The sequence below is a fragment of the Larus michahellis genome, chromosome 7, assembly GCF_964199755.1.
Source record: "Larus michahellis chromosome 7, bLarMic1.1, whole genome shotgun sequence".
Classification (NCBI taxonomy): Eukaryota; Metazoa; Chordata; class Aves; order Charadriiformes; family Laridae; genus Larus; species Larus michahellis.
In genome coordinates this window covers 27,602,697-27,630,285 of record NC_133902.1, presented here as the reverse complement: position 1 = coordinate 27,630,285, position 27,589 = coordinate 27,602,697, and the positions used below count along the sequence as shown (strand labels likewise).

At 44.7% G+C, this 27,589-nt stretch overlaps 1 long non-coding RNA gene across 1 annotated transcript; it reads left to right on the top strand.

Moving 5' to 3' along the window:
* The first annotated feature begins 4,870 nt into the window (after nucleotides 1-4,870).
* Nucleotides 4,871-26,879, top strand: LOC141746572 (uncharacterized). The gene is made up of 3 exons (XR_012588403.1): nucleotides 4,871-5,030; nucleotides 24,839-24,982; nucleotides 26,636-26,879. It is a non-coding gene; the product is annotated as an uncharacterized LOC141746572 (long non-coding RNA).
* The last annotated feature ends 710 nt before the right edge of the window (nucleotides 26,880-27,589 follow it).

Below are 27,589 nucleotides of genomic sequence, written 5' to 3'. Positions count from 1 at the left end.
TCATTTAGTTTCCCCCACCCAGCGTCCCCTCCTGACCTCTGGTCACCCATCATCCAATATATCCATAGACAGCAACTGCACCTCCTGCAAGCTGAGCGTCACTGTGCCGAGCCAGCTCGGCCCTGTCCCATCATGGACATCTGTGGCTGGCTGGTACTGAAATGTCAGGCAAGCCTGTTGTTTCCAGTGCTTGCCTGTCCAGTACAGGGCTGCAGGCCCTGGCCCTGAACCATGCCATCTCACCCCTGTCACCACAGGCCTTGGCCAGCCAGCGGCTCCTCACACCTCTCTGGAACCACGCGTCTCTGGAACCACTGGGGCTGCCCACATGCTCCCGCTCTTGCACCAAAGTCATTTAAGGACAACATAAGGCCTTACAGAGCCTGGACTGCCAGCAAGGTGGAACCTGCCTTTAGCCCAATGGTCTGACAATGCCAAGCCAGCCTGTGGGTGCCTGCGCCCCCTCACACTGCCCGCCCTGCCAGCAGCTGCCCCGTGCCGCTGAGATGGGCCGCAGGCACAGCCAATCAGGAGAGGTGCTGTGGGTGCCCCAGCCAATGGGATGGGGAAGAGCCAGGGTGGGTGGGGCGAGCTCGTGGCTGAGGTGGTGTGGTGGGCTCTGTGGCGGCCATTTTAGCACCCCTGGTGGCCATCTTAGTTGTGTCAATCACCCGTGGAGACCATGGTGCTGGGACCACCCACCCCCATCGCTGCCAGAGTCCTCCCTGTCATGGGAGGGGGTTCTCTGGGGCAGGTATGGGTCCACTCTACCCAGGTCTCCTGCCTGCACAGCTGGGGATCCCCCGGCATGAGGCCACCAGGCCTCATGCGGTGTTGTAGGCACAGCCCTGTCCCACCAAGCGCCCTGATGGGCTCTGGCGGCGTGCTTCACAGGCAAAGCTTGTCCCTAGAAGAAAGAGAAGTGCTTGCAGCTGCCCCAGTAATGAATGGCTGGGACACAATCCAGCGCGAAGGCAAGCCCGTACTCCAGCTCTTAGAAAACTTCCTCGGCACACAAGGGAGAAAACAAAAATGCCCCATGCGAGTGAGGTAATAAAAGACCACAAATAACAGCTACCAGTAAGAGAAGAACATATATTAATCACAACTGACTTGGAAGGTAACTGGAGTGATTAACTTTTCTCTAAATGCACAGAGATGGCAAAACATGGGTTGTGAGTATATAGGACACAGACCATGGTACAATTATCCAGTAAGGCCAGCTGCTCTCTGCAGGAAACGAACCCCAGTATAATGTGGGTGGATAAACAGCATCATTCAGTCCTACATGACCATGAGCACTGGCTACCCTGCCCAGGCAGCCATGGCCCCCACACCAGCGTGCCTGGAGCTGACAGTAAGTTTCCTTGCTGGAAAGTGAGCAGGACTGTGGGGCTGAGAGACGTAAGCCCACCTGAGCCAGCCTGCTGAGACCTCAGCTTTGCCCTGGCTGGGGACAGTCCCCACTGAAAAGAGGGAGGGACTGTAAGCAGGCCTCTTCCATTACCTTTTATAGTCCCTTGCTCACCATGCTGAATGGGGCCGTGTGGTGCTGCTTCAAGGGAGCACTAGAAATGAAAGACCTAGGAAGTGTCTGCTGCTATAAACTCACAAGGTTTTAGGGGCTTCTTCAGGCCTCCTGTCCATTTAAAGCCATAGGATTTGGCCCATGACCTTTCAGTGGATGTTTTTGTTCCTCTGCCTGACTTCCACTGTCACTGTGTATGGCCAAGAAGCGCTCTCAGCCTTTGACAAGACCCTCTGCTGTTCTAGAGCCTTATGTATTTTATCTCAAAAGCCTTGGGATCTTTTCTTCTTTCTTCTTGTCTTTAAAAATGCCTGCATGGCTGCTGGGTGAATGTTGGCTTCATAATTGAGGGACATGGTCTTGGCAATCTCCTTTTTAAGAGCCATTCTTTGTCACATAAATATCATCTATCAGTGCCCATTGTCTTTATAGCGATCTTGAGCAAACAGTTTTAATTCCAATCAGGACATCACACATTGATCTAAACACTCATCTGTAATGGATCAATTTACATTAGGAGAGCAGTATTGTAGCATTGCTGTTCATTATATTGAAAGAAGTATATGTTTAGTTACAGGCTAAAATCAATTAAACAGCCCTGTGCCTTTTGCTGTGAGAAAGTCAACAAGCCAGTCTGTCTTGGACAATTATCCAGCTACAGCTCCTTAAAAAAAGGGCTTTGAGCATCATCCCCTTCCTCTGAGTTCTCAGTTTCTCCTTCAGAGACCTCTTCTGCAATGTTTTGCTTGTTGTGCAGTCTGGTAAAACACTCTCAGCTAAAACACACACGAGAGAAATTAAGGCAAGTCTTGCTGCTGCTGTTGTGGAGGGGGATTTCTCAGGGCCACACAGAGTCATGCATCCGAAAGGGAAACCTGCACTTTCACCAGAAGGCTGCCTGATAACACGTGATGGTGTGTGTGGGAGATGCTGAAAAATGTAGACGACGCTGTTTGTATCTTCATGGGTGAGATCATTATCTCCAAGTGGCCCTGATTTCAGGGGAGGAGAAAAGGAGGAATTGGGAGGCGGGGAGGAATTTGTACATTTCTCTGCCGTTTCTTGCCTTACTGCAAGGAGCGTCGGAGGCTTTCTGACAAAGGGAAAGTGATTTCAGCTGGTGATGTAGCTGCAGAGAGAGTAGGAACCTGCAATTTCAAAAGCAAAACACATAGGGGAACTGCAGGGCAATACAACGATGGGATTTGAGGAACACCTCTCTCTGGGTTTTGGCAGATGTGGTGGTGGCGGATGAAGGTATTACCTGCCCCAGCCCCCTGCCAGACATCAGTGTCCTCAGTGGCAGAAGGGAGCATGTGCTTGTGCCCTGTCTGCCACACGCTGTCACTGTGTCAGGGCCAGCAAGCTGCACAGTGGCTGCCACACCCTGTCAGCAACTGTCTCCCACTGGCTTCTGCCCACTGGCAGCAACTGGCTAGGATGAGCCCATGGCCATTGTGGTGGCGCTGGGGAGACCGGGCCAAGCCTTGACACTTCCACACTATGTGACTGTAAACAAGAGTATTCACTTTTCCTTGTCCAAAAATTTTGATAAACAGGTAAAAGTGATCAGCAGGGGTAGGCTCTTTACTTTGTGGTAAGAATCCCCTCATGACTTGGTGGGCCTGTGTTGTAGAGGACTTGTACAGCCTTCCTGTTTTATATATGTATAGGTATGTATATATGTTTTTTTTGGCTTGAGACTTTGCCCACTCCTTCTCTACCAGCCAGGCTGTTCCAGACCTTGTCTTACTCTTTCATTACACGCACAAAACACTGATGCAATGCTAATAATAATAATGAGAGGGAAGGAATAGCAGATATTACAAAGCTTATTAAGAAATTGATCTTTGTTTTGCTCTTGAATAAAGAGGCAGACCTCGAAACTGCTGAAGCCATTCAGTTAATTGGTTATTGGCTCTCTTGAGTGATTATATCCACCCTGGTTCCACCAAGTTCAGCAGGTCTCGTGCTGGTCAATTAGCCTTTGGCATCCAGGAAGGGAAATGCTTCATTCAGGTTTTCTCAGAGCCTGCTTGTGTAGCATAAGGCAGACTGAGCAGGAGAGGTTCCCCATGGGCAGTAGGGAAACTTAGCACTCACAGTCTGAATCCTGCCCTTGAACTGGCACCAAAGAGCATTTTTGCCTGTGACCCAGCCCTCTGAAAAGGTGGATGCTGTTATGTGGAAGAACCTGCCCCAGGGACTGCACTGCAGGAGGACAGCCAAAGTGAGAGGCTTTTTGGAGGACCACAATCATTTCCTCCAGTGTGACCTTTGCCTGGTGCATACTGGGGCCTGGTTCTCCTGCAGGCTGAGCGATGCCAGCAGAGCCTGAACATCAGCTTTTTTGCCAGCTGTGTGGATGGATGCCCTGTTGCTTGGTCACAGCTGGTCTGCAAACTCACTAATCACTACTGCTCTGATTCCTTCGGCATTACCAGGGCTATGCAGAGCTAAGCAGCTGACGCCATTTAGTGGCTTTTCCTACAGAGTGCTCAGTCTTGCCTTCACCGCTATGGCTTGCCAAAGGGCTCCAACACTTGCATTGCTGTGATGCAGGCCCTGTAATAATAGTTGGTTACATTCAGAGAATTCAGTTCAGATTTTAAAACCTCATCAAATAGTTAATGACTGACTATTTCAACACAGCAGTTCCTGCAAGACTTGGGAGAGAAGAGAGAGAGGGAGATGGAAAAGTTATTCATGTCCCATCTGTCTGGAACGCTTGTCCCCTCCCTCCCACCCACTGAGTCACTTCCTCCCTTTATATCTCACTTAAAATTTTTCCTTTCCCCTTTAGCTTATGATTAACAGGCACTCACCCTCTGCAAATTGTTTCTTCTTTCTGATGCAATGTTAGTTAAGGTTCTATGGATAAATAAATCATATTGTCTAGCAAATGCATGTATGGGGTGGAATGTTGTATATACTGCATATATGGCCACGTAAATTAATATATCAACCACTGCAACATCCAACTGGTGATCCAGCCTTCCAGACTGAGCTAAGGAACTTGCAATGTACTGCCATGGTTATTCTGTTCCTGCTGCCCAAAACACAGTGGTAAGGTGTGCAGGGAGAGGCACGTTGCTTGAATTGTGAGTTGGAGGTGGTTTAGGGCAGCAGCTACCAGGCCAGAGAGGGGTTCACTCAGCTCTGGGACCTGACTCAGGTGGGTGTGTGAGATGGGGCCATTTGTATAAATGCTTCAAGGTGCGTTTGTGAGGGGGCTTGGCTAGCTTAGCCCACTGCCTTGCTGTGGAGTTTAAGAGGGCTCTCTTTTAATTAGTAGGTGGTGAAGGACTTTGGAGGAGAGGGTTATGCAAGGCAAGAGAAAGAGGTGGTCTCCTGGGCAAAGTGCTCTGCAGCTTGTGGGTATGATGTGCTCACATGGCACAGCAAGCAGGGGAGAGTGAGCTACCTAGAGCCTTCTGATGGAGGAGCAGGAATGGCTGCAGAAGAGGAGCATGCTGGTGGGTTCACCCTGGAAGCAGCCAGGGTAAGGAGGGGGAGCCTGAGTGGCTTCCTGAACGAGTGTGTAAGGTGGTGGTGATGAGTCTATAAGCTGTGGAGTAGGTGAAGACTAGGAAAGGGAAACTTGAACCTCCTCGAACAGGTTATTTGAGGTTTCCCAATGAAGAAGGGAGAGGTGTTATGTTATGTACTGCATAAATTTTGTATTGAGCACATAGCTCAAAGATGGGGCATTTTACCTACTTGGCACCTGTACTGTGGTGGTACAGGGAAGTTTTGTTCCTTGGGGATATCAAGTTGACACCATTCAGAAAAAAAAAAATTATTTTAAAGCCAAACACTTGAACAGCTCTATGTGACCGGGGGAATTTCCATACCAGACACCAGCATCACTGTGTTCAGCTACTAGTTGCCGTCTTCTTTTGTAATCTCTTTTTGTAACAAGATCCCACCAGCTATTCTGGTTCCTGTCAGTTGGCCATAAGCTGATGGGTGATGCAATAATGTGGGTAGTACGTCCACTCTGGGGTGCACTGAAGGCTGGGGCACAGATGTGTCGCAGAGCCTCTGCAAAGAGTCAGCTTGGCTCCTGCTGGAGGCTTTAGCTGCGTGCGGGTCCTGCAGAGCCCTGGGCTGGCTCTGCGCCAGCCTCCCAGTTCCAGAAGCTCACTGCAGGGGTGCCTGCGCTGCCTCTGCGCTGGGCTGGCACTGATCCATTAGCGTTTTTTTTGGCTCTGACTCTGTGTCCTGTGAAAGTAGCTGTCCTGTCCCCAGACCTGTGTGTTATGCAGAGCTGGGACTGGGCTCGTGAACCATGGCCAGGCCTTTCAATATTTGGTATCTGAGAAATGTCTTCATCTTAAACACGTGGCTGATGGTGCAGGTGAACTGAGACAGGTCCAGGAACTGAGGGTGGGCCTGTATTTGCTGTAACTTCACAAATCATGGACCCGCGTGCACTGAAACCCCAGGAGTTTCCCTTGAAGAGCAGGGCTGGAGAAGAATACACGGGTCTTGTGGCTTTTATGACACCTAATAGGAGATTGTAAAATGGGCATTGAATTTTATTGCATTGGTGAGTCCAAGGATAGTGTGCTGTTTTACTTGGGAGTTGAATAACCACTAGTGCTTACGTTGCTGAGTGGTTGTTTTTTTTTTTTTTTTTTTTTAAAAGGGAAGCTTGTTAGTTTGTTCTCCCATGCCTTTGCTCTGATGGGTAGCTACGCATTCTTTAGAGACTTCCTCTTCCAGCTTATTTTTGGAAACAGTTTTACACGTATGCATGTGGGGACAGTATAGTTGCCCTTGTATTATGTGGCAAATGAAACTACTGTTTCATTTGCCCCAGGGCAGCCTTTGGAAATAAGACAATAGCCTCAGTTGTTTATTTCCCTGAGAGATGTTAACAATTAACTCTGAAAAGAAAAGTAATTCTTCTACCTGTCCTACACAAACTCACATAGCTCTGTGCAACAGCAAGATATCTTTAGGTAGTATATGGCTTGCAAAAAGCTAAGCTCTGTGACGTTACTGTGCAGATAGATTTGGCTGCTGGAGAACTACTTCAGCCTAAGATTTTAGTGCTGCCAGCTGGCAGAAGTGATCGTATATGTAAAACCTTAAACTAAGCCAGAAAAACCTGAGTTCAAATCTCTTGCCAGGGATTATAGGATAGAATGATTAACCTGATTTTATATTTTTGGATAACTATCAAGTGCCCGAATATTTATAGTAATAAATGTCTTCCATATGTGCTGATAATGCATTCATGGAGTGCACTAGCATGATACAGTTATTGTCTTACTTGAAGATGCTAATCCTATAGGCACATGAATCATGAAACACTGGCCCAATTTCTACCAGTTTCTGAGATGCGTTTGACTTTGCTCATGTAAGCAATGCAGGTCAGCAGAGAGCTCAAGGCAAAATTCCAAGAGTGCTGAGGATCCTGAGCTCTCTTTTCAGAAGAGATACAGGCACTTGGTATTTAAGCACTTAAAGCTGCAGGTGGCCACTTTACCATCTTATACCTTCTGAGACTTACTAGTAGGTGCCTGGCTGCACCTTGAAGTGTCAAGATGCCACTGAAAATATAGTCCTGAACCTACAAGCATTGGCATGTAGCCCTGTGATCCTCCAAGTCAAAATTGGCAGGGGGCTCTTAAGTTCCTAAATTCATTTGGTGTCTACTAGACTGGTACAGTAGCCATGCTTGGAGCAATGCTGGTGCCTATTAGGCTGACTCAGTATGCCACTGAGGATGCTCAGCTCCTGCAGAGATAGTGCTTCTCTAGGGATGTGGTGGCTTACCAGGTCAAGCTCTTAAGCACACCTTAATGTAATAAAACCTCTTCAGTGCATGATTGTAGAGCTGCTCTCCATGTGGTTAGAAAAAGCAACAGAGGAACTGTATGAAGTTTCTAATGTTGTAATAAGGCGGCTATAAAAACAGAGAAAGAGAGACTAAACCAATGTTCCAGTAGTTTTCTCTTCCCTTGAAATAGAGGTAAGCCCGCCCAGACGTCTTCCTTTTAAATACTGACTACTGCATTTGTTTTAAACCAAAAATAATACCTTTTGATTGGAAATGTTTCAATAACATTATTTGTGCATTTTATTGAGGCGGAGGCTGCAATTATTAGAGTCACCAGGAATTTCAGACATTTAAACACAGCCTTTATTTCTCCAGAGTAAACCACATCCCTGTGCAATTATTCTTCTATCTAAATGCCTTCAAACCAAGTCCTAGACCAGATCTGACATTTGTTGCTGGTGGTCCCTCTTACAAATCAGCCCTTGAAATGAACATGCGGGGCTAAACAACTGCTGAAGAGGTTGGGCTGGTCCCTGGGGATGCTGAGAGAGGCAGAGCTGGTGCAGGATGCAGCACTAGGTAGATGCTGTGGCTCTGAGCAAGCTGCTGTTGGTCTGGTCAGGTACCGTAGTCTGGGCACTGCAGACTTGAAAAGAATAAGGAGAAGAGTTTGTCTGGTCATGGAAACTGCTTTTTCAGCCATGTGATCTCTTTATGGCTTTTCTTTCAGCTGGCTTCTCACCCGGAAGCAAACGACTGCATCTGTGGCAGAGAAGGGACTTGGCTCAACAGCCAAAATGCCCTTGCCCCCAGCATAGTCTCAGTGTTGTCCTCTAATCTTTTCAGCAAGCGTTTTTGGAACTTAATTAAAAAAACTGAGATAGCTAAGGGGCCTCTAAGGCCTGAATTCCCTTTGTTTTCTGGCCTCTCTACATCCTCGATTGGCAGCACAGGGGCTAGGCATTTAAGCACTTTCAGTTTCAGTTTCCTGATGCTTCCAGCACAGCATAAATAAGAATTTGGGTCTAAAAGTCCATGAAAATTCTGACATCAATGAGAACAACAAACCTTGAAGTCAAAGGAGGTGCCCGGCTTACACCTTAGCTCGGGACACAAGGAAGTGAAAGTTTGCTTTGGAGGTGACCTGAGACAGCAGTAGTAAAAAAGGAATCCTCACCTGGCCAAGGAAGTTTTGGCAGCTGCCTATCTAAATCTCTAGCAAACGCTTAGAAGGAGCAGGATTAGGCTCATGGTGGAGTGCAAGGATGACAATCATGACTTCTGTCCTCTGCTGTCTGTAGAGGCTGGATGTGTTTTCCCTCATGTACTTCATAAGAAAAGATGCTGCAAAACCTGAATGATGCATCGGGATGCTGGTATCTCCAGAGAGAAACAGTTGCTATTTCACCCAGAGAGCCTTGTGGGAGTTAGTTGCTGTCCCATAGCACTTTGATGCCAGTTGAGCACTTCTCCAGGGTCTGGACTTTTGTGATGCTATCTGAAGTGTGTGTGCCCTCTCCCTTTCCTCAGGGTAGCAGCGTGTTGACTGTCCCCCTCTCCCCCCCCCCCCCCCTCAACAATTCTCAGGAGAAACATTATTCTTGCTTATTCTTGTGATGATGGTAAGCCTGAAGTGACAAAGGAGCAGAGCAAAATACAGAGCTCTTACTCTAGTAAAAAAAAGATGGGTCTCGAGCAGTTGATTATCTGAGGGCAAGCAGGTTGCTGGCAAGAGTGTGTGTGTGCTAGTACTTTGAGGCTTTTGTCTACATAGCAGGCCAGGTCTTGAGTGCACTGTCAATTAAGGGCAGCAATTCAAAGTGATTCACAGCAGATTACACCAGCCTGTCTCTTGATGGAGCACGATCGGTCCTGTGCCTGCAGGTGCTGCACAGACTGCCAAGCCTGGAGCTAGCCTGCAGTTACGCTGTCAGCCTCGCTTAGATCTAATGCTTTATGACAACTGTCTACCTGTAATGTGATAATGGGCTGAAAACCTCTGCAAAATTGATAGGGTCTCTTGCAAAGACGGAGAAACTTCTAATGTGGCAGGCCTGATTTCTTCCTTAAAGTCCACATTAACTGCAAAGATTTCTTTGCAGCTGGGAGGCCTGGTTGTCCTTTTGCCCCTGGCAGGAAGGGTGGTTGTGTTGGTGTCTGTGAAGCTGCTGGTCTCCTACTTTCTGCTAGTGCAGGGAGAATCAACCTGTTGCATTTTCAGGCAGTTTAAATCTGTTGTTAACTCTGAAACCTAAAATACTGTTGGCTTCTACCTCCTAGGGCTTCCTGCGTTTTCTGCCTGTATTTTGCATGTTATGGATAAAGTAGTCCTCTGCCTTCAAGATATTTCCAGGGCTTATACAATAAATTGGTTATGTTTAATTGCTAAAATATGAGTCTTTGTCTAGAATGATTAACAGGTAGTGTTCTAAAAGAAATGATGCTTAACATTGTGTAACACAGCGTGTATAGAAGGGGCCAGATTCTTACCCACCTTTTTTACTGGTGTGATCCAGGAATAGTGCCAGTGACTTTGTGCTAGATCAGTGTTAATTGAGAGTTGGGCCTAAAATATCCTGATGTAGTTTAAAACCCTCCAAATTTGCTATCCAAGTAAAAGCACTGTAACTGGGAAGTTGCAGCCATGGGAGAGGCGGGCCCCTTGCTCTGGAGAGACCCAGGCATGCTCCCTGTTCATAAACATGTGAGCTACAGGCCCTTTTCCCCCACACCCCCTAATGCAGTTGATGGCACAACATTGTCACCATCTTGGTCTAGTTCCTGGCATAGGACTTAATGGCAACTAAAACCTATTTTCACAGCTGAAGTGTTGTCATTTTAGCTGGTGTAACTAGTTGCAGCCTGTCCTTTTCCAGCTGCCCAGTTTCCATCCTAGCTCAAACAGGCTCAGGGCTGGTGTGAGGTGTTAGCAAGGTAGGCACGTGCATGGGGACAGCAGAACAGCTGTGGTCTCCTGATGTATTTTGGCTGTATTGGAGACTGGCTAGCACAGGTGGACAAGTCCCCAGCCCTTTGAGGGGGGAGCAGGGAGAGTGACCGTCAGGGACTGCTGTCTGGCACAAGTGGTCCAGCCCTATTCTTGGGTATGCTGCTGTGAAGCCAGGAACTGGCTTTTGGGGCTGTGGACTGTGCTCTCAAGATCAGAGTCCCCTCCAGAGAAAACAGGAATGTTTACACAGAGCACAACTATCCTAACAGCCGTGTGATAATTAAGAAGCCCAAGGCTGCAGGATAAACCCTACCACCTTCTCATCCTCCAGAGTATAGGCCCCCATGGTAGCTCTGACCCCTGTGCCATTCACTGCCACATCTGTGGGCTTATCATGCTTCTTAAAGAGCCCATAAACCCATTAGCTCTGGGTAAATGATCCCTGGGCTGTCTTTAGAATAATTAAAACCACAAGGCAAACAGTTACTCTGGACTATCAGCAGCATATCAACAAAACTTGTGTCTTGAAATGTGTGTTCAATTTCTGTTATTAAAAGGCACAGAGCCATATGTGAAACATTATCATGCATCTTTGTGAAATTAGCAGAACTATTTGAACAAGCATTTTGTCTCTATCAAAACAGTGCCTTATTATTATTATTTTTTCATACTGTGTAGGAAGGTGAGAGAGCCTTTGGAAAGCAGCAGAGCCTAGGCAGGAAATCTGACTTCTGTAGCCCCGTACTGTATCTGTTTGCTTTGCAGAGGTGGACTCTATCTGAGAAGCCCAGGCAATGCTGGCCATAAATGGGGAAAGAGGAGCAAGGTGAAGAGTCTTGTGTTGCTTTTAATCCTGAAATCCAGGAGATTCTCATGGTTTCATCTAACTTCTAAATTGCTATACTTTGAGGCTTTCACAGTACTTGCCAAATTCAATTCGCATTAGGGTCAATAGAAGTCTGACTATTGATTCAGTGGGAAAAGAAAAAAAGACCAATGCTGAGTGTGCTTTGAAATTCCCACCACTTATGGTTAGGAATATATGCTAGAAAAGTGATGTCACTTCTCAGTGCTTTTGAACTTTCAAAATAGCATTAGACCTTTAAATAAGTAAAAATAAAAATAATCTATTCCTTAGTTTCTTGAACTGGCCCTCTGAAAATAGCACCAAACCCATTTAAGGGCAAGGTTTTCTGAAAGAAGGGGAAAAGGAAGAGGAGCTGTTTTTGGTTAATAGTGACCAATAACTGTGGACAAGGTCAACATGTCACATACAGCCAGGCTTGAAGGAAAACATGGTGTGAAGTGTTTTGTCACTTAAATGACATTAAAAAAACCCAACCAAACAACTTCCACAAACAAACAAACTCCAAAATTATTGATCTGTTTGGCAGTGCATTTGGCAATTGACACTAGCATACAAGTCCCTCTTGTGGGCCAAGTGTCGTTAATGCTGGTTTGCATGGCATACAGAGGACGTAGTTGGGATCTCTTTTGTGCATGTCTGGTTTTGTGCATGTCTGGTTTCAAGAATGTTGAAAATGAGCGAGATCATATTTGGAGAGGATGATTATTAAAGAAAATGCTAGCACTTCTTGCCAGGCCTAGTTATCAGCCAAATGGATTGTGATAAAGGCAAATAAAATTGAAATAAATATGAAATCAGTTGATTTACTCTGCTTAGTCAAATTGAACAATAACATCCCTTGATCGTCAGAGCTGAATCAGCAAATATAAAAAAAACCAAAGACAGTCAACCCTACACTTACAACCCACTTGAGGTTTTCACGCTGACAACCTAGTCGCTAAGTATATATGGGTCCTCCCACTACTGGTTTGTCTGAGTCTCGGGTTATATTCGGGGATATGACTGCATCACTAGCCTTGCGATCTTAGCTTGATTTTTTTTTTTTTTTTTAACTGAGCAAACACATTGGAACTTTTTTACTGTGCCAAGTATTTCTGCTAGAAAATATTCTGGAGGGTTCATGTAATAACAAACATGTGAAGGATTTCTGATACGAAAGAGTCTTGCTTATATTCATTTTTTAGCTCCAGAGTGAGATTAACTCTGTTCTATAACTACTTAAAATCTAAACCCCTATGCCTCCAAATGTGCAATGGTCAGAACTACAGGCTCTCGGTACATCTATAATATAAACAGTAGGTTTAGTGTACATAGTAATATGCAATATGAGCCCTGATTAGACAGACTCGGTTCTATTTTTTATTAATGTAGAGTAGTGGTTTTTCTCCTTTTTCTGGAGAGCTGTGGATCCCGACTGAAATTTGACACGGCTTGTTTGCTTTTCTGAGAGGATCTTTTGTGGATCCTTTTAGAAGCAGCTCACAAGTGCTTAGGGTTGTGTGGACTGAGATGTAAACCAAGAAGAGAGAGAGAAACTTCAGAATTAGCTATTCAGCTGTATTTGTGTATTAACAGTTATTAATATATAACTTCCACTGGTAAATGAATGTATAACCATTGTTTTGTATATTAGGATTCAGTCTTTCTTCCTCTGACACATCATGCAATGCCAAATGCAGAGAATTTAGGATTTCTGCTATCTGGAAAAGGAACGGAACAAAAATGCTTTCAGAGACACTGCCAGAGTTCATAGCAAATAGCACCTTTAACTTATATGAGATACTACAATAAACTGCAAGTACCGCCCTAAACATGATAAATTATTACTGTTAGCAAAAGGTAGACATGTTCTGGGGTGGCAGAGAGCAATAAACAGCCTGAAAAGCTATTACTTTGTGTTAGCTCTGGAGGCTCAACAGCCATTTGAAGGGACTTTTGCACATTCCCTTGTGTAAAATCAAGCTAACTTGCAAAGCACAGCAAGCTTTCCGGCCTCACAGAAGGATCTTTTGTGCCCAGTGCTGGCAATGCTGCTGCATTAGAACTGAGGAAAGGGAAATACCACCCAGGGCTGTTGCAGCTGGCCACCAGTCTGGCATTGCCCCATCTTGACACCTTCCTGAAGGTGCCATGGGGAGGAATGCGTTCTGGTTTTCCCCGACCAGGGCTCAGCTTGAATAGTGTGCCTTGTCCAATGTCCTTCTGCTGGTGTCGCGTATTTTGTGTGCTGCTTATCAGCGAGTGGTATACTGCAGCCCATGTTTCCCTGGCACAACCATAGACATATCCCATCATCCATCCTGTAATGCAACTGCTATTTTATTGGCACAGCTGTACAGAAGAGCTGGCTGAATAGTGTTTGTATAAAGGGACAGGACCTTGGCAGGACACTGCATTTCCAGCTTTAGAGAAATATGGGGAGAAGGGTCAGTACAGAGATAGTGGAAAAATCCACTATTCTCTTAAAGGATAAATCTCTACCCTCCTTATCTTATACGAGCTTACTGGGTACCTAGGCAGCGGAACTGGGCATAGCTGCAAAAGAACAAATGAGTGGGGAGAAATGCAAGGTGTGTATTTCAAGCAGATAATGCCCTGGTTGACAGTGAGCTCTTTCATGGGGCTATAGTAGAAAGGGGCCAAAGCTCAGGGCAAAAGAAGTGATTCTTACGTTTTCCACCTACATCAGGGAATGCTCCAGTCACCAGCCTTTGCAGCTGTTCCAGCTTCCACTGCCTTTTGATCCCTTCTCCACAAATTCTTTCTACGTAGTTGTCAAAAGTTGGCAGCCACAAGTTGTATGAGTGCCCCTGCAGCTGGGAAGTGACCCATCAGGGTCTCAGCTTTCCTCACCCCAAATGCAGGTGCTCTGAAGAACATGATTATCTGTGATCTATTGGCACTACTAATACTGTTGCTCATTTAGCCTACACAAGATAAGATTTGCTCTGGGTATGGTGCTTCAACATGGGCATGTAGGAGGAACAACAACTTCATCAATGTATCCTTTATAGGACTTATTAAGTGCCTGAAACATAAAATATTACAGTTCCCAAGACCTGAGTGTGAGGTCTGGAGACATCTCCAACAGAGGCAAAGTTAACCGTCAGAGTCTGATAAACTGCAATTTGGCTCAGGTTGCAGTGGAGATGCCAGTCTGGAAAACTGCTCAGTGTGATGTTGCAGGAGACCTGTAATTAGCATGTGACCACTGCTCATAGTGTATCTGAGAGTAATGAGGACGGGACAAACATCATCTCTCTTCAGTTGTTGCAGGCTCTTGGACTTTAGCTCTTTACAAAGCTGCAGGTAGTTCTTTAATTAAAGCTCCCAATTATGCATTTGACAGATCCTGTAGGCCAGCAAGCTGTAATGTTAAATGCCAATTGATTATAGAATGTCTCTGCAACTTTGCAGTCCTGTGATCCACCCCATATCAATATTACAGTTGTATGTCTTCTGCAATTGTGTATAATCAGTGTCTTATTAAATCTATAGCATCCCTGTTAAATTATGTGCTGTGCGTAGTAGTTTCTAGAGAGATGGATCTCAGTGTAAGTGCTCTGTGTGTGGGGAAGTGGAGATGGTTTTTACTGGTAGCACCTGCAAAGGTGAGGAATGCTTAAACTTCATCTGAGGACAGCAGGGAATCTCTGGGGCAAACAAATCCTCTAGCTGGGACAGCTTGTCTGCAGCAGGCCTGTACTCAGGAAGAGTGAGTAACCAGGGCTGTCATGAGGGCAGTGGAAACACTGTTTTAATCACAAATCCAAAACATAGCACGATACAAGCTACTATGAGGAACATTAACTCTATCCCAGCCAAAAGCAGTATAGCTGGTAAAACCCTCTGAAGGGAGACAATGCAATTGTAATGAAAAGCTTGGCTTCTCTGTGCTTTTGCTTTGTGTATGCTAGTTACAGTCCAGATGACCTGCAAGCAAGCTGGGAGCCTCGCGTTTTAACAGATGCACAGCGCAGCTAGCTGGAGCTAGCTTTAAGTGGGCACTCGCCCTCGGAGCAGCTGAGCTGTCTTAATTCTTTGTAGACCAACTAATTAGTTTAGGCAGAGTGCCCTGCTGGTGTGGCAGCACTACTTCAGCTCCCTAGTGACCTTGGGTATCTGCCCCGAACTTGAATTTCCTGTGCAGACATTCCCCATCTTTGTCTAGCGCAATTGGTGGCGGAGAGTTGGGCCTAGAAATGTTTTGTGTTCCTGTGGTTTGTGTAGCTCTACATCAGTGGATGCTCAATTATACTCGACATTTATAGTATAGCCTCTGTGCGCTTTACTTCCAGGTGGCTTTCCATGCTCTTCCTAACACAGGAAAATTTCAGGCTTTTCTGGCCAAGCCTCAGTAAGAGGCATAACAGCTCTGGTAATGTTGCAGCTGTATCAATTCACCTCATTTAGAACATATCACAAATGCCTGTGATTTAGAAAGAAAAGATATGTCTAGAAATTATCTCTTCATTTGTGTTTATTATAATATATTGTGTAAGAATGCATGCTCAATTGCTGCTGAATTGCTATAATTTATTACATTATTCCTTGAAAAACTGGTAAAAATGTATACATGTCAGAGCTGGACCTGAACTAAGCTTTGTGTCTGAGGTGCCTATGTTCTGTGGGAGTTAGGTAAGAATTTGAGGCACTAAGTGGTTTGCAATAAAAAGTCCTTTGAAAGAGTTTGGACCCCAGTGGAGGAGCTACAATGCACCCCCCGCCCTCTGCAAAGCACTGAGTGTCAGTCAGCACTGTGAGAAATGCACTAGCAGGAGTTCTTCTTTCTCATTGCTGCTCAAACCTAGAAGTGTTTGTAGCTCCTCTTCCACTGAGCCAGGGAAGCATCTCTACTTGCTTAGCGCAGGGTAGTCCTAATCAGCTGCAGAGTAATTTCTAGGCGAGCGCAGTGGCTGGGGGACACATCTGCAGTGCAGTAGCCCTTAGTGCAGGTGTGGCAGTAACCAGTTCCTATGGCCTTTCTGTTTTGGGAAGGGGTTGTGGGAAGTCAACACAGCCTGAGGAGATGGTTGAAAGGACAGTAAGAAACAATGGAGGGTTTGGTGACGTCCCATCTACAACCCTGTATCTGACTTCCTGATATCGTCTAACTCTGCGTGTGGATGATGGATGTGCCCTTGCACTCCCTTCAGCACAGATACTCCTGGGTCACTCAGTAAGCCCTCCCACTAGGTGCCTGGCTCCTTGCACAGACCTTTAGGCTGCTGTTGAACAAAGATAGTTCTGTTACAAAGGCAAGTCCCTCCGTCTGTGTCAAAGGTCCCTGTGCATCCCCAGTAGCCTGAGCCATGGTCTCCTTTACAGATCTTTTCCCAAATCTCTGCTTCAGACTCTGTTTTGGAGTTTTCTGCTGTCTACTTCCCATGCGGAGAAGTGGGAGGCTGTTGTTATATTAGTCCATGTTAGAGTTGCCCATTGTCCGGCAGATGTGAACTCATAGCAGCTTCAGTATATCAGAGTGCTTCTTGGTACGGGAGTAGTATAATGTCCGCCAGACATCACCATGAACTGCCAAGAGACAGATTCCCCAAAGTGCTAGCCAGCACAGACATATTCATCAGGAAGCCAAGGGTTGCAGGTAGTGTTTCTTCAGTTCATGGTCAGCAGTGTTTGTGTGGGACTAGCCTGGCTCTCGGTGAGGCTCACAGGCTTGGGGAGAGGGGGGAAGTGGGCAACTAACATGCTCTTCTGCTTCGTGCTGCAGTTGGCCTCAGATCCCCCATTTAGCAGAATAGGTACTTTTAATGTAATTTCAAATTGGGGGTCACAAATTACTTGTCAAGTGACTTGCTCATATTAAGTTGCACTTTAGACTTGCATTCTCAAAAGTGAACATTGGTATATTTACAGTCTTCTAAGGGAGAAAAACAGAATTTAATAGAACTTGCTAAATAGAGCAAATGAGGCTGCAATACACCCTCTCTGTTATATATTAATCTGGTGTTATTAAGTGTTAACTTAACAATGTATTGTATGGACAGCTAAAAGGGGCCAGGAAAAGTCTCTGTGTCTAACATGTAAACAGCTAGGGTTTTTTTTAATTGAAATAATTAACTGCTCTGCAGTTAAATCCTTTGTTTTCATGGCTGGTTTAAATTAAACTAGCAAAATTGTATTATTTTTTTTAAATGTGGTGGGTTTAGTACATATCAAAAGGTTCAACGTAATAATTTAACTGTATGTCTATTTTAAAGGTTTCGTATTTTTTTAAATTGATTTACTTAAGTTTCTTCTGGTAAAAAGCTGGGATTATCTAAGGCCAGTTCAGTGGAAGCATAATTAACACATCATTTTCAGTGACACTCGTAGTCCGGTGGTATTCAGTAATTTTAAGCACATGTATAAAAGTGAAAATTCATAGAAATGGAGAATACGCTCCTGACCTGGGCCCTGTGGGACTTAAGTGACCAATGGCCATTGAATTTCAAATATTTGGGTACATAACACCATAGGTTTTCCAAGGGAGTGCTCAGCTAGTATCTGCAACTAAGCAGACAGAAGATTTAACGATACAAGAATATGTATCATTAAATTGTAGTGTTATACAAAGACCTGAGGAGATCCCCCCGCGGCTTTTGCTGCAGACCAAACCACAGGCACTGAGTATTTAAGTATTCCCTCTCAATGGGGCTCCCCTTTTCAAGAGGAGGTGCTTCCTGCTCTGCTGTAGGCCTGCTGTCCCTGAGCACATGCCATCTTGGCTTCATAGTCACAGCCAAAGATGTCACCTGGGGAGCTCTAAACTTTCAGCTTGGGCTTTAGCATGTTTCAAAAAGCCTCTTTCAAACCCAAATTAGATAATTGAATTAAACTCATGAAGTGGTGCTGAGGACTCTGCCCCTCAGCTGGTGCTCCCCAACAAGTTTGGGGTCTGACCACTCTCAGGGCTACTGTAAATCCTTGCCCTTCTCCAGACAGGCTACTCGTATATCAGCAGATGGCAGTGAGGTGGACCACGATGGGGTTTTTTTCCCTTCCCAAGGATAACAGGCTGCTTTTTCCTTTTCCACTCTTTCAGTCCCCAACTCGTTCCCAGTGAAATGCTATGGCAGTCACAGCATAGGCAGCCCATCAGGCTGCCAGACATGCTCAGGTGAATGCCAGACTTTTGTAGGCCCAGCAGCTTGCAGGAAGCCCCTGAGGAGTGAAGCTTGGTGGTGGTAGGATTACAGGATCTCCACCTGCAGCACTGTAATTGCCTTTCCACTTCACAGTAGCTTCAGCAGCAGTGATACACATCAGCCCTGTCTGCTGCTGAGCCACGTTAAGAGGGTCTGTCCTCTTTCCTCCTCCCTACATCCTTGTGTTGCACTCAGCTACTTGTTCCTGTTTTTACCTCCCTGCTTCACCCTTTTCTTCTCCTACGCACGCACCTGGCTGTTGCTGCCTTCCCCGTGTGCAGATGGGGCTGTCCAATAGCCTATGTTAGTGGAACAAGCTAATTTAAAAACACACACATTTGTCTCTTATATAAATGTGTTTATATTGTTCTTATATACTTTTATGTAAAAGTTCGATCAAGTCATCCTGAGTCTTGGGAGTGGTACTAGCATCTGCTGGGTAGGACAGGCTGCTGGGGTCCAGTGACTGAGGTTAAGGTAGAACCTCCTCACCTGAATGTATTGCTGGATAGGCAGTAAAGTACCTGCATAATCTTGGCAAAATCCTCTACAGCTCGTTTTCTGTCTTTTAGGTTTTTTTGGCAGTGGCGGTGGGTTTTTTGGGTCTTAAATGTAGGTTGGCCTGGTGAAACTCTTTCTGGAATTGGTCAAACACTGTAAGTATATTGTACAGGCAACTGGGGCAGCACAGAGCATTGTTGTGGCAGTTTTAAAAGGGTGATGGTGCAAGAGGTGGCTTTTGTGCCTCTTCCAGAAGCATTGGTGTGAATTACCTCTGTCAGGTGTCACTGGTCCCTGTAGCTCCCATAGCAGCTGCTTCTGCTTGTCCTTCTAAAGCAGCTGTTGGAGGAGTAGAAAGGGCAGCAGTGGGCAGCAAGAGGCAGAGAGAGTGAGTAATTACCCTCTTTCACTGGGAGAGGAGATTGGAACAAGACCTAAAGCCAAATATCTTAATGGTTGCAGGTGGAGAAAAGACAATATAGAACAAAAGTCCCTGTCCTTTCTTCACCTTTCTGGGAATACTTCAAAAAGAATGAAATGGGCAATCAGTAAATGATTCTGCAAAATACATTCCTGATCTATCAGCAAAGTCAAATGAGATTACCTAAACAATTTAGAGATTAGGGGCATTGCAGAGCTCTAACCCTTCCTTGAGGGAGGTACACCCACAGTTTGTATTTACCAGAGCACAAAAATACAATTTGTCTCAGTAGGAGACAGTAGGACTTCCCAGGCAGTGCTGTGTTCCCTTCAGGAGGTTCTGAGACTTGTACAGCCCGCACTCCTGTGGGCTGTGTTCGGTGGTATGGGTAAGGAGACAGTTTCCAAGGTTATGCTAAGAAGGAGCCAGGACAATGGCAGTATTTAGTGCCCCAAATAATTTCTACGGACTTGTTGCAGAAATATCTCCTCACAGAGCTTCTTGCTGGGTTCCCTAGACTTTAGAGAGACTTCATTTAATGCTAGAAACAACAGAATTCTTTGTCTTCTGTGTTTCTTTGAGGTTGGGACCGTCTCTCCTGTGTGTTTCTAACACACAGTTTGAAGTTTAGAAATATACCTAAGACTACCCTGTTCCTATACAATAATAAATCATGAACAAGCTGTTTAAGTAACAGACTCCACAGTGCCTTCCTCTGGCACAGGAGGAGGATGTGGAAGTATTACGACTCTGAGCTCAAGCAGGCCCCAATCCCTGCAACAGGAGCTTGCAGGCAAAGCATTCATGTATACCCCTCACTATCAAAAAGGAGCTTTCCTTGAGCCAGGCTATTATTCATCTTGGTGTCCAGAGCCTTCAGTGAGGTTAGCTTGCTCCTGCCTCAGACACAGCTAGTGAAACTCTGTGGTAAGCAAAGGGCAGGCATTCAAAAGGCTCTCCGGGGACTTGCAAAGCCTGAAGGAGTCAAAAGTTGAAATGTTTGTGATTGGTTGGGGAATACTCTTATTGCCTGATGCACCATTGCCCCTTTAATTCTCATTTGAGTTCCTGAAGTTGGCTTTAAAATCGGTGAAAGAAAATATGCAAGCACTGGTAAATGTGATAGTAGCAATGTTCTGCTCTTTAAATTTATTTTATTTTTAAGAGGAGCAGCAAGGTATTACGGAGCTATCTTTTAGCAACTTGTGCCCTTCTCAGTGCTAGAATTGGCTTCCACTTTGGGCAATAACCTAAATATTTATACATGTTTCTTTCCTGATAGAGTGTGCAAAAGCTCTTGCAGGGGAAGGGGGGCAAATAATTGAAACAAATATTTCCCTATTTTTATTCCCCACTACTTTCCACACACAGAGGCAATTTCCCACCCTCTTCAGCTCTCTCCAAGGGATATATAGAAAAGTTTTGTTGAGAGGTGCCTGGAGCAAAACACAGAATTCAGAACATCCCACACTTTGTGGATATTCCAAGTCAAACCCAAACAGACCAGCTAGAGTCTACCTTCTTGCTCTTTTTCTTGTTTTTTTTTCTTCCCCTAAAATTAGTTAGTAATTCTTTTTTGTTGCACGTCTTGGAGGGTGGAAGTTCTTGCCTAGAGGATGATGTCCTACCTTTTTTGATGGGCTTGGGGACCAATACAAAAAACTTCTTTTCTGATTTAATTGATGCGATTGGGTACAATTTCTTCTTTTTTTTTTTTTTTTTGTAAAGACATACAGATTCTTCTATCAGATAATTGAGCAAAGTGAGAATTGGTAGACAAATGATCAACTGATATGAATCAAAGCAATGCATTGCAGCAAATCCTGGCTGCTGTGCTTTCCCTGTCACTTCTTGCCTAGCCACTGAAGTTTCTTCCTTGTGTGACTCGCAAACTGTCAGTACATCTGAGGGATGGCGAGGGGGTGATGCTGTGCCTTTTGGCCACAGCAGGTGTTAGGCTGCTTCAGGAAGGGTCCTCAGCAGGCCAGCTGGGTGCTGTAGCCCTGTGCTACACCTCTCTCCTCTGCTTGTTGAACTCAAGCAGTAGCTGAGGCCAGTTGGCTGACTTAAGGATTTGTCATCTGCTTCCATCCAGCAAAGGGCTGTAAGGATGGGGTGGCTGTTTCATGGTGTTTGCAATCCTCTTGCACCACACAAGGCCACATTCGCCTCTTGTGCACTCACAACGTCCATGGAGTTAATCCCAACCTACAGTGATGCTGGAAAACTCTGACCTCTACAACTAATTTCCAATTGTAATCCTAAAAGAAGAATGGTTGGCTAGTTTGGTTTTTTCTGCCCGTGCTTAAGTGCATTTTGCTTTCATTATGGGGTGTCAAGTTGTTAATATTTATGGAGTACACAAAAGAATGAAAATTCTGTTTCGTGTTCAATCTGACATCTTTTGGCACCACAACCCTCTAGTCATGGTAGTAGTTCTGTTTCAATTCGGCAGTGCTCTTTCGAGATGAAGTCCTTTTAAAGTGTGGTTTGGCTCTGAGGAGGGATTCTATGCAAATAGTATTCAGGGGGTCTGTCTTTATTGTCTCAAATATTAATAATTTCCAGATCAAATGAAATTTCCCTTGAATTTGTTTTTTTGTTCGTTCTTCCCATTCTGTCAACTTGGTTAAAGGCATTGTGATGCTTTTAAAGTCAACCTGCTTCTTTTCTTTGGCAAATGCTACCCTGCATGGTGAGGTTCTGCAGACCTCCACCAGCTCAGCTCAGTTACCCCTTCCACTCCGCAACCTCGCAGGACTGGAAGCGGGGCCTCCCATGGGCCTGCACACCCACAGCTTGGCCTGGGTCGGTGTGAGTATGAAGCACAGGCAGTTAGGTGTGGGATCAGACGTCAGTACGTAACTGGTTGCCTCTAGACAATCTTTGTCACCACAAGGGTAAAAGGAACCTAAAAGTGTGAGTGTTACAACAGTCCCATGCAGAAGAAGCAAAAAGTGGGTCCTGGGTGCTGTACCAGAGGCACGTGCTTCTCCAAGTGGGTGCACTCAGGCTCTGGGGCTGCATTTGCAGAGAGGCAGGATGCTGTGCTCCCATGAGCCTGCGGTGGGACAGTATTCTGCCTTGTTCTTGGAAAGCTCTGCCTGACCACACACTGACACTTGTCCAGATCTGCTCAGCCCAATCCAAACTTACGAGGTTCTTGCAAAGGATCACTGGGGGATGATGTCATTGCTGGCATCATGCTGAAATGCCTAGCCCTGGAGGCCACCTCTGCATCTTGAGCAGAACAGCCATGCATACTAATGTGGATGAAGTGATAATGCTTTGAAGGGCCTTGGGTCAATGAAGCTTTTTCTTGTGGAAACAAAGGAAGAAGACAAAAGCCACCTTAATACTGCCTTAACTGTATGCATTTTATGGCTTGGCAGGAAAACTAATAATAAAAAAAAAATCAACAAAATTCTCCAGAAAGCTGGGGGGAAGGAGAGATTATTACTGAAAAGGGTATTTAATTCTCTTGTTAAAACAGCCCATAGATCTTTAGAAAGTTAAGGAACATTGGATACGGCAAACTGTGTGCCTGCAAGCACAGACATAGTGCACATGTTCCAGAGAACCTATGTTTATATAGGTTTTACATATAAGCTACTTGCTTATGAGCATGCATCATTTGTAATGTATGCTTTGCACGCAGTGCTGAATATATGAAATATAGCAAAGATGCACTGTGAGGAAATGTTGACTCTTGAAGTATTTTATAAATCTAAAGTAACTGTTGTAATCACAGTTGTCTGGAAAACCTTCTTCCAATAATTGCACTATATTCCCTGCTAAGATTTCATTCATTTTTTGGTATACTAGCTTAGGCATACATTGCATATCTATAAGTCACTACATGCAAAATACTCATTTAGACCGAAACCCTCCTTGGAATAAAACCCTTTAGGATAGAATGATAACTCCCTAAGAGTACCTGCTAAATAGTTTCAAATTCTTACTCATTCATTTTTTTTATAGTTCTATATTTTGCACTATATTCTACTATTGATCAGATACTCTAGTCTTAATAGATTCCTTAGTGAGGATTTGTGTATGAGGAAAGAAACACATGTATTGGTAGTAGGACTTAACCACACATACAAAAGAAAGAGCAACCTTTGTGCCGGAGGCTTGGGTCATCAGTCACTTAGATAACCACTTGTTATTGCCAGTGACCCTGTAAGTACAGATGTTAACATTAAATGTCCTCCATTGAGTATGCTCTATGACACACTCCATGGCAGCGTTTAATGCACTCTACACCAGCAGAGTGGGAAGTAACATAAAAGTTAATTTGCAAACTTTCACGTTTTCTGGCATATTTCAAAGTCCATCCAGACACTTTAGCTGGGGTTATGGTGCCAATGGATTGTGCCCTTTGATCTGGAGGAAACCAAGCTTAGCTTATGCTGTGCTCACCTCCTGCTGCGATCTGTGTGTGCTCCCAACGGCTGTGCCTAACATCCAGGAAAACAGAAACTGTGTTTAGCTCAGTAGAAGGATTCTGATGTAAAGCTTGGGCTGAAGTGTTATGGGGTGATTACAGTTTTATTATCTCTCCACATTTTAGGGACCAAATGAAAGAGCAGTCTAGAAGGGCCTGTCCCCTAACGGGCAGACAGGCTGCCCATCTTCTCTCCCCACCCCTCAGCAAGTTATCAAGAATTTATTTATTGCATCTGCTTTCTGATATTTGATATGAAAACCACCTGTAAGTGTGATCAGTGCTTGGTTTGCTGCATGGGAATGGTTATAGTTTGAGGGGAGCCTAGGGGGCACTTTATGAGCTATTAGGTAACTCATTAACTAGGAGGCTGCATACTTGACACAGGAGACCCAGGTAGGTTGGGGTGTCTTCTGATACAGTGTGACAGAGTTTAAAGATGCAGCAAATAAATGTTCACCTAATGGTATAACAAGCTCTCACCTCTCCTCCTATGGACAGCATGTCTTTTTTAATGGCAAAGGCACTACTTGCCTTTGCTGCTGGACCTTTCCTAGAAAGAACACCTATTTCTTGTATCGCTGACATTAATGCTAGATAAAGCTTTCTGTGGAAGCAGCAAATATGTTAGAAAATGGGGTTGTTCCATTACTACAATGCTTTCTTTTTTTTTTGTAGTCTTAATCATTAGGTCTGAACGTATAAGCTGATTTTTGTCAGTCAGCGGTGGTTCATACCTTTACCCGGGAGTTCTTGGGTCAGCTGTAGAACATATCACTGCTGTATGCCTACACCCCCCATTTCCTGTTCTCTCTGCACCTTTTGGTTTTAAGTATGGGTTATATTTACAGAGAAACTGAGGCACACAGGGCACCTCAGGATATTTCTGTGCTGCAGCTGAAGGAAAGAGCATGTGTGCACATCATTATGTACATCACTAGCTATAGCTTCTTAGCACACTTAACACAGTGATAGGACAGGGGAGCACAGTCAGCAGCAGGGTAACCTGAATACAGCCATTGCCTCTTTATTGTGGAAGGCTGTGCTCCCTGGATTGGAGCTGCCAGTTGTAAACTGTTGCTTACCTTGGAAAGCCCCTTGATTGCATGCTGTGCTGTCTTCACACCAGAGAGCTGGTAGAAGTATCAGTAACATCTCCTTTAAGTCTTTGCTTTTTCATTTGCCAGGTTAAGGAACTCTTGATGGTCCTCTGCTCAGGCCAACGCACCCCAATGGCACAGGAACCATAATATCAAAGCCATGGAGAACCAGCAACAACAGAAGTGTGGAATGCATAACCATGTCAGACCAGGGTGGGCTGCTGGAACAGGGTGAGTGAGAACAAGAAAAAACCCGAGCACAGTGCAGCTCCATTTACCAAGTGAGTGTGGGTGAAGCCGTGTCAGCACCTGAGCTGCACCCTAAGGTGCTCCTTCTGCTGCCTGTGGTAACTCGCTGCCCTAAATCCCTGCTATTGTGCCTCATGGCTGCAGCTGCAACTCCCAGTAGGTGCTGGCAGGGGTGAGTGAGCGGCTATATACCAGCAAGGAGAATGTGCTGGCCACAACCAGGTGCGAAGTACACTCTGTATTCATGTAACAGAGCTGTCAGGCAAAGATGCAGTTGCTTGAGCTTGGGGGGGAAGGCATTTAGCCCCTGATGACTGCAGTAATTTGGGGACAAAACGGGCTAGATCCATTCCCTGGCTCAGCATCCTTGTTTGAGAGGGAGACGCTTTGGTTAGGAGCTGCTTCATCCCTGCTGCTTATAGTGTTTGTTCTGTGATGTTCTTGGGGCATGATGCTAGAAGGTAATCCATGGGCTGTGTGACTCCACCACATTAAATATGCAGTAGCATCTATTTTGCCAAATGCATGCAGAGGCAATGGACATAGGAGAGGATACTCACTACAGCACTTATAGCACTGGCGTCTCAGTTTTTGAGACCAGCAAGGAGGAATAGAAACCATAGAAATTCTGCTGTACAGACTGCAGGTCAGCTGGGTAGCACTATTAACCCGTTTGTGCCAGAAACAGCAAAAGATTGTGAATCCTTTTAGGGAAATTCTTGATTAGAATAGTGATTCTAAGTTAACTCAGTTCTCCCGTCATTGCTAATGGAGAAAATGGGCCACGTGTTTTTTGGGCTGAAATAACAGTTGAAACACCAGCTGTTTTGAGGCTTTCAATCTGGTTATTTTTAACTTCTGAAGAAAACACGAAAGTTGGGATAATAACATTATTAAACCTCGCTTCCCTGTAGATTGTCATGATTAGTGGGAAATGCAGATAGAAAGGAAAATAATATGCAATATCATTTCATGGTCAGTGTAGACCATTGCAGACAAATTCTCTTGATAAACTGACATCTTAACTGCCTTCCTCAGCATCCTTACTGCTTATGGGTGACTTCTTGTTTTCAAGAGCATCTAAGGTAGCATAGAGGCGTGCTTTTCTTTGTCACTAGTGACATTTTATTCAGGAGAGGAATGGAAGTAGGATTTGGGAAAATCTGGAAGGCAGTTGTCAGCCTTCATTGTGGCCAGAGCAGATCTGGGATTCCCCAAACCATTGTATATGTGCAGTTTCATCAGAAATCCCCTCTAGGGTACTAGATTTGTGGGGTCTTAGCATAGTCACAGTCCATTGGTGAATCAAGAGGAGAAAAGAACCTGCTCAAATTATCCTGAAAATACTAGGAAATTAACTACATCTTTTTTTCGGCATACTTTGAGTCCTAGGTTTCCTAATCCAGTTGAAATATTTTATAACATGTACTGTATGTAATATACAAAAATTACAGTTATAAGGGAAAGCTATTTATTTTATATTATAATGTTCAAAACCATTCTCAGCTGATAATATCAGTATTCTCAAGTCCAGCTATTGGTAAACTAAAATTCAGGCGTGCCAAAACAGAGTCTTAAAAATTATGAGACTAGAGCTGAAGCCCCTCAAATGCCTTCTGATTTCTGTTTTTCCAGGTGCATTGGACTTGTGTTTTAAGCATTGCCCCCTCTCCAGTGATTGGGACAGTTTACCAACGTGTGCTTTAAACAAATGTAAGTTAAAATTCTCCCACGTTCACCTGACTCGCAGTTGGTGCTGTAAGATGCTTGACAAATATTGCAAGACTCCCGCTAAATATTTTGGCAAGACTCCTAGTTGCATCCAGCTGATAGATATGCATCAGGTTTGACTGTATTAAGTATTGGGGGATATTCGGGAAAAGGGTGCAGTAACAGGGTCGAATGAAGTAGGAAGAACAGAGTTTGTTCCTTTAGAAGTAACTATTTTTATTGTTTAGATTTTTCTCCCACATTGGTTTGGTTTTATTGGGATGGGAAACAGTTGAGGCTGGAAGGGACCTCTTAAGACCATCTGGTCCAACCTACCTGTGCAAAGCAAGGTCAGTTAGAGCATTTCTGATGAGAAAATGAGGATGGTTACACCAGGCAACGCATGTGGATTTGAGTGATGGAGGAAAACATGCTTGGCATTTCAGAAATTAATTGCTTGAAGTCAACTAGAAGGAAAGGAAGAGGAAGAAAGTGTGATGGGCTCTTAGGAAAGACAATGTGGCTGTCTTCAATGACTGCTCTTTAAGTGTTTGCTCTAAACATGCTTTTAGTACCTCTGATCAAACACCTTTACATGTTTGTCCACCATTAAGGCTGGAAACAGATACAAAATCCCATAAGTATTTTGCTGTCTACATGATGATAATGGATATATACACTTTCTATAGATAGATAGTTATAGATATATACTTTAGATAGATAGAGATATACTTAAATGAGTGTCATGCTTAAGAAAGGTAGATGGCAGCTGTGCAAAAAATATTGAAACCTTTTCTTCAGGCAGACTTCTCTAATGGCATATTTGTATAGCTGTGAGGCATAGCAAGAAGCTCCCTGCCTCAAGAGCTCAAGCTTGTA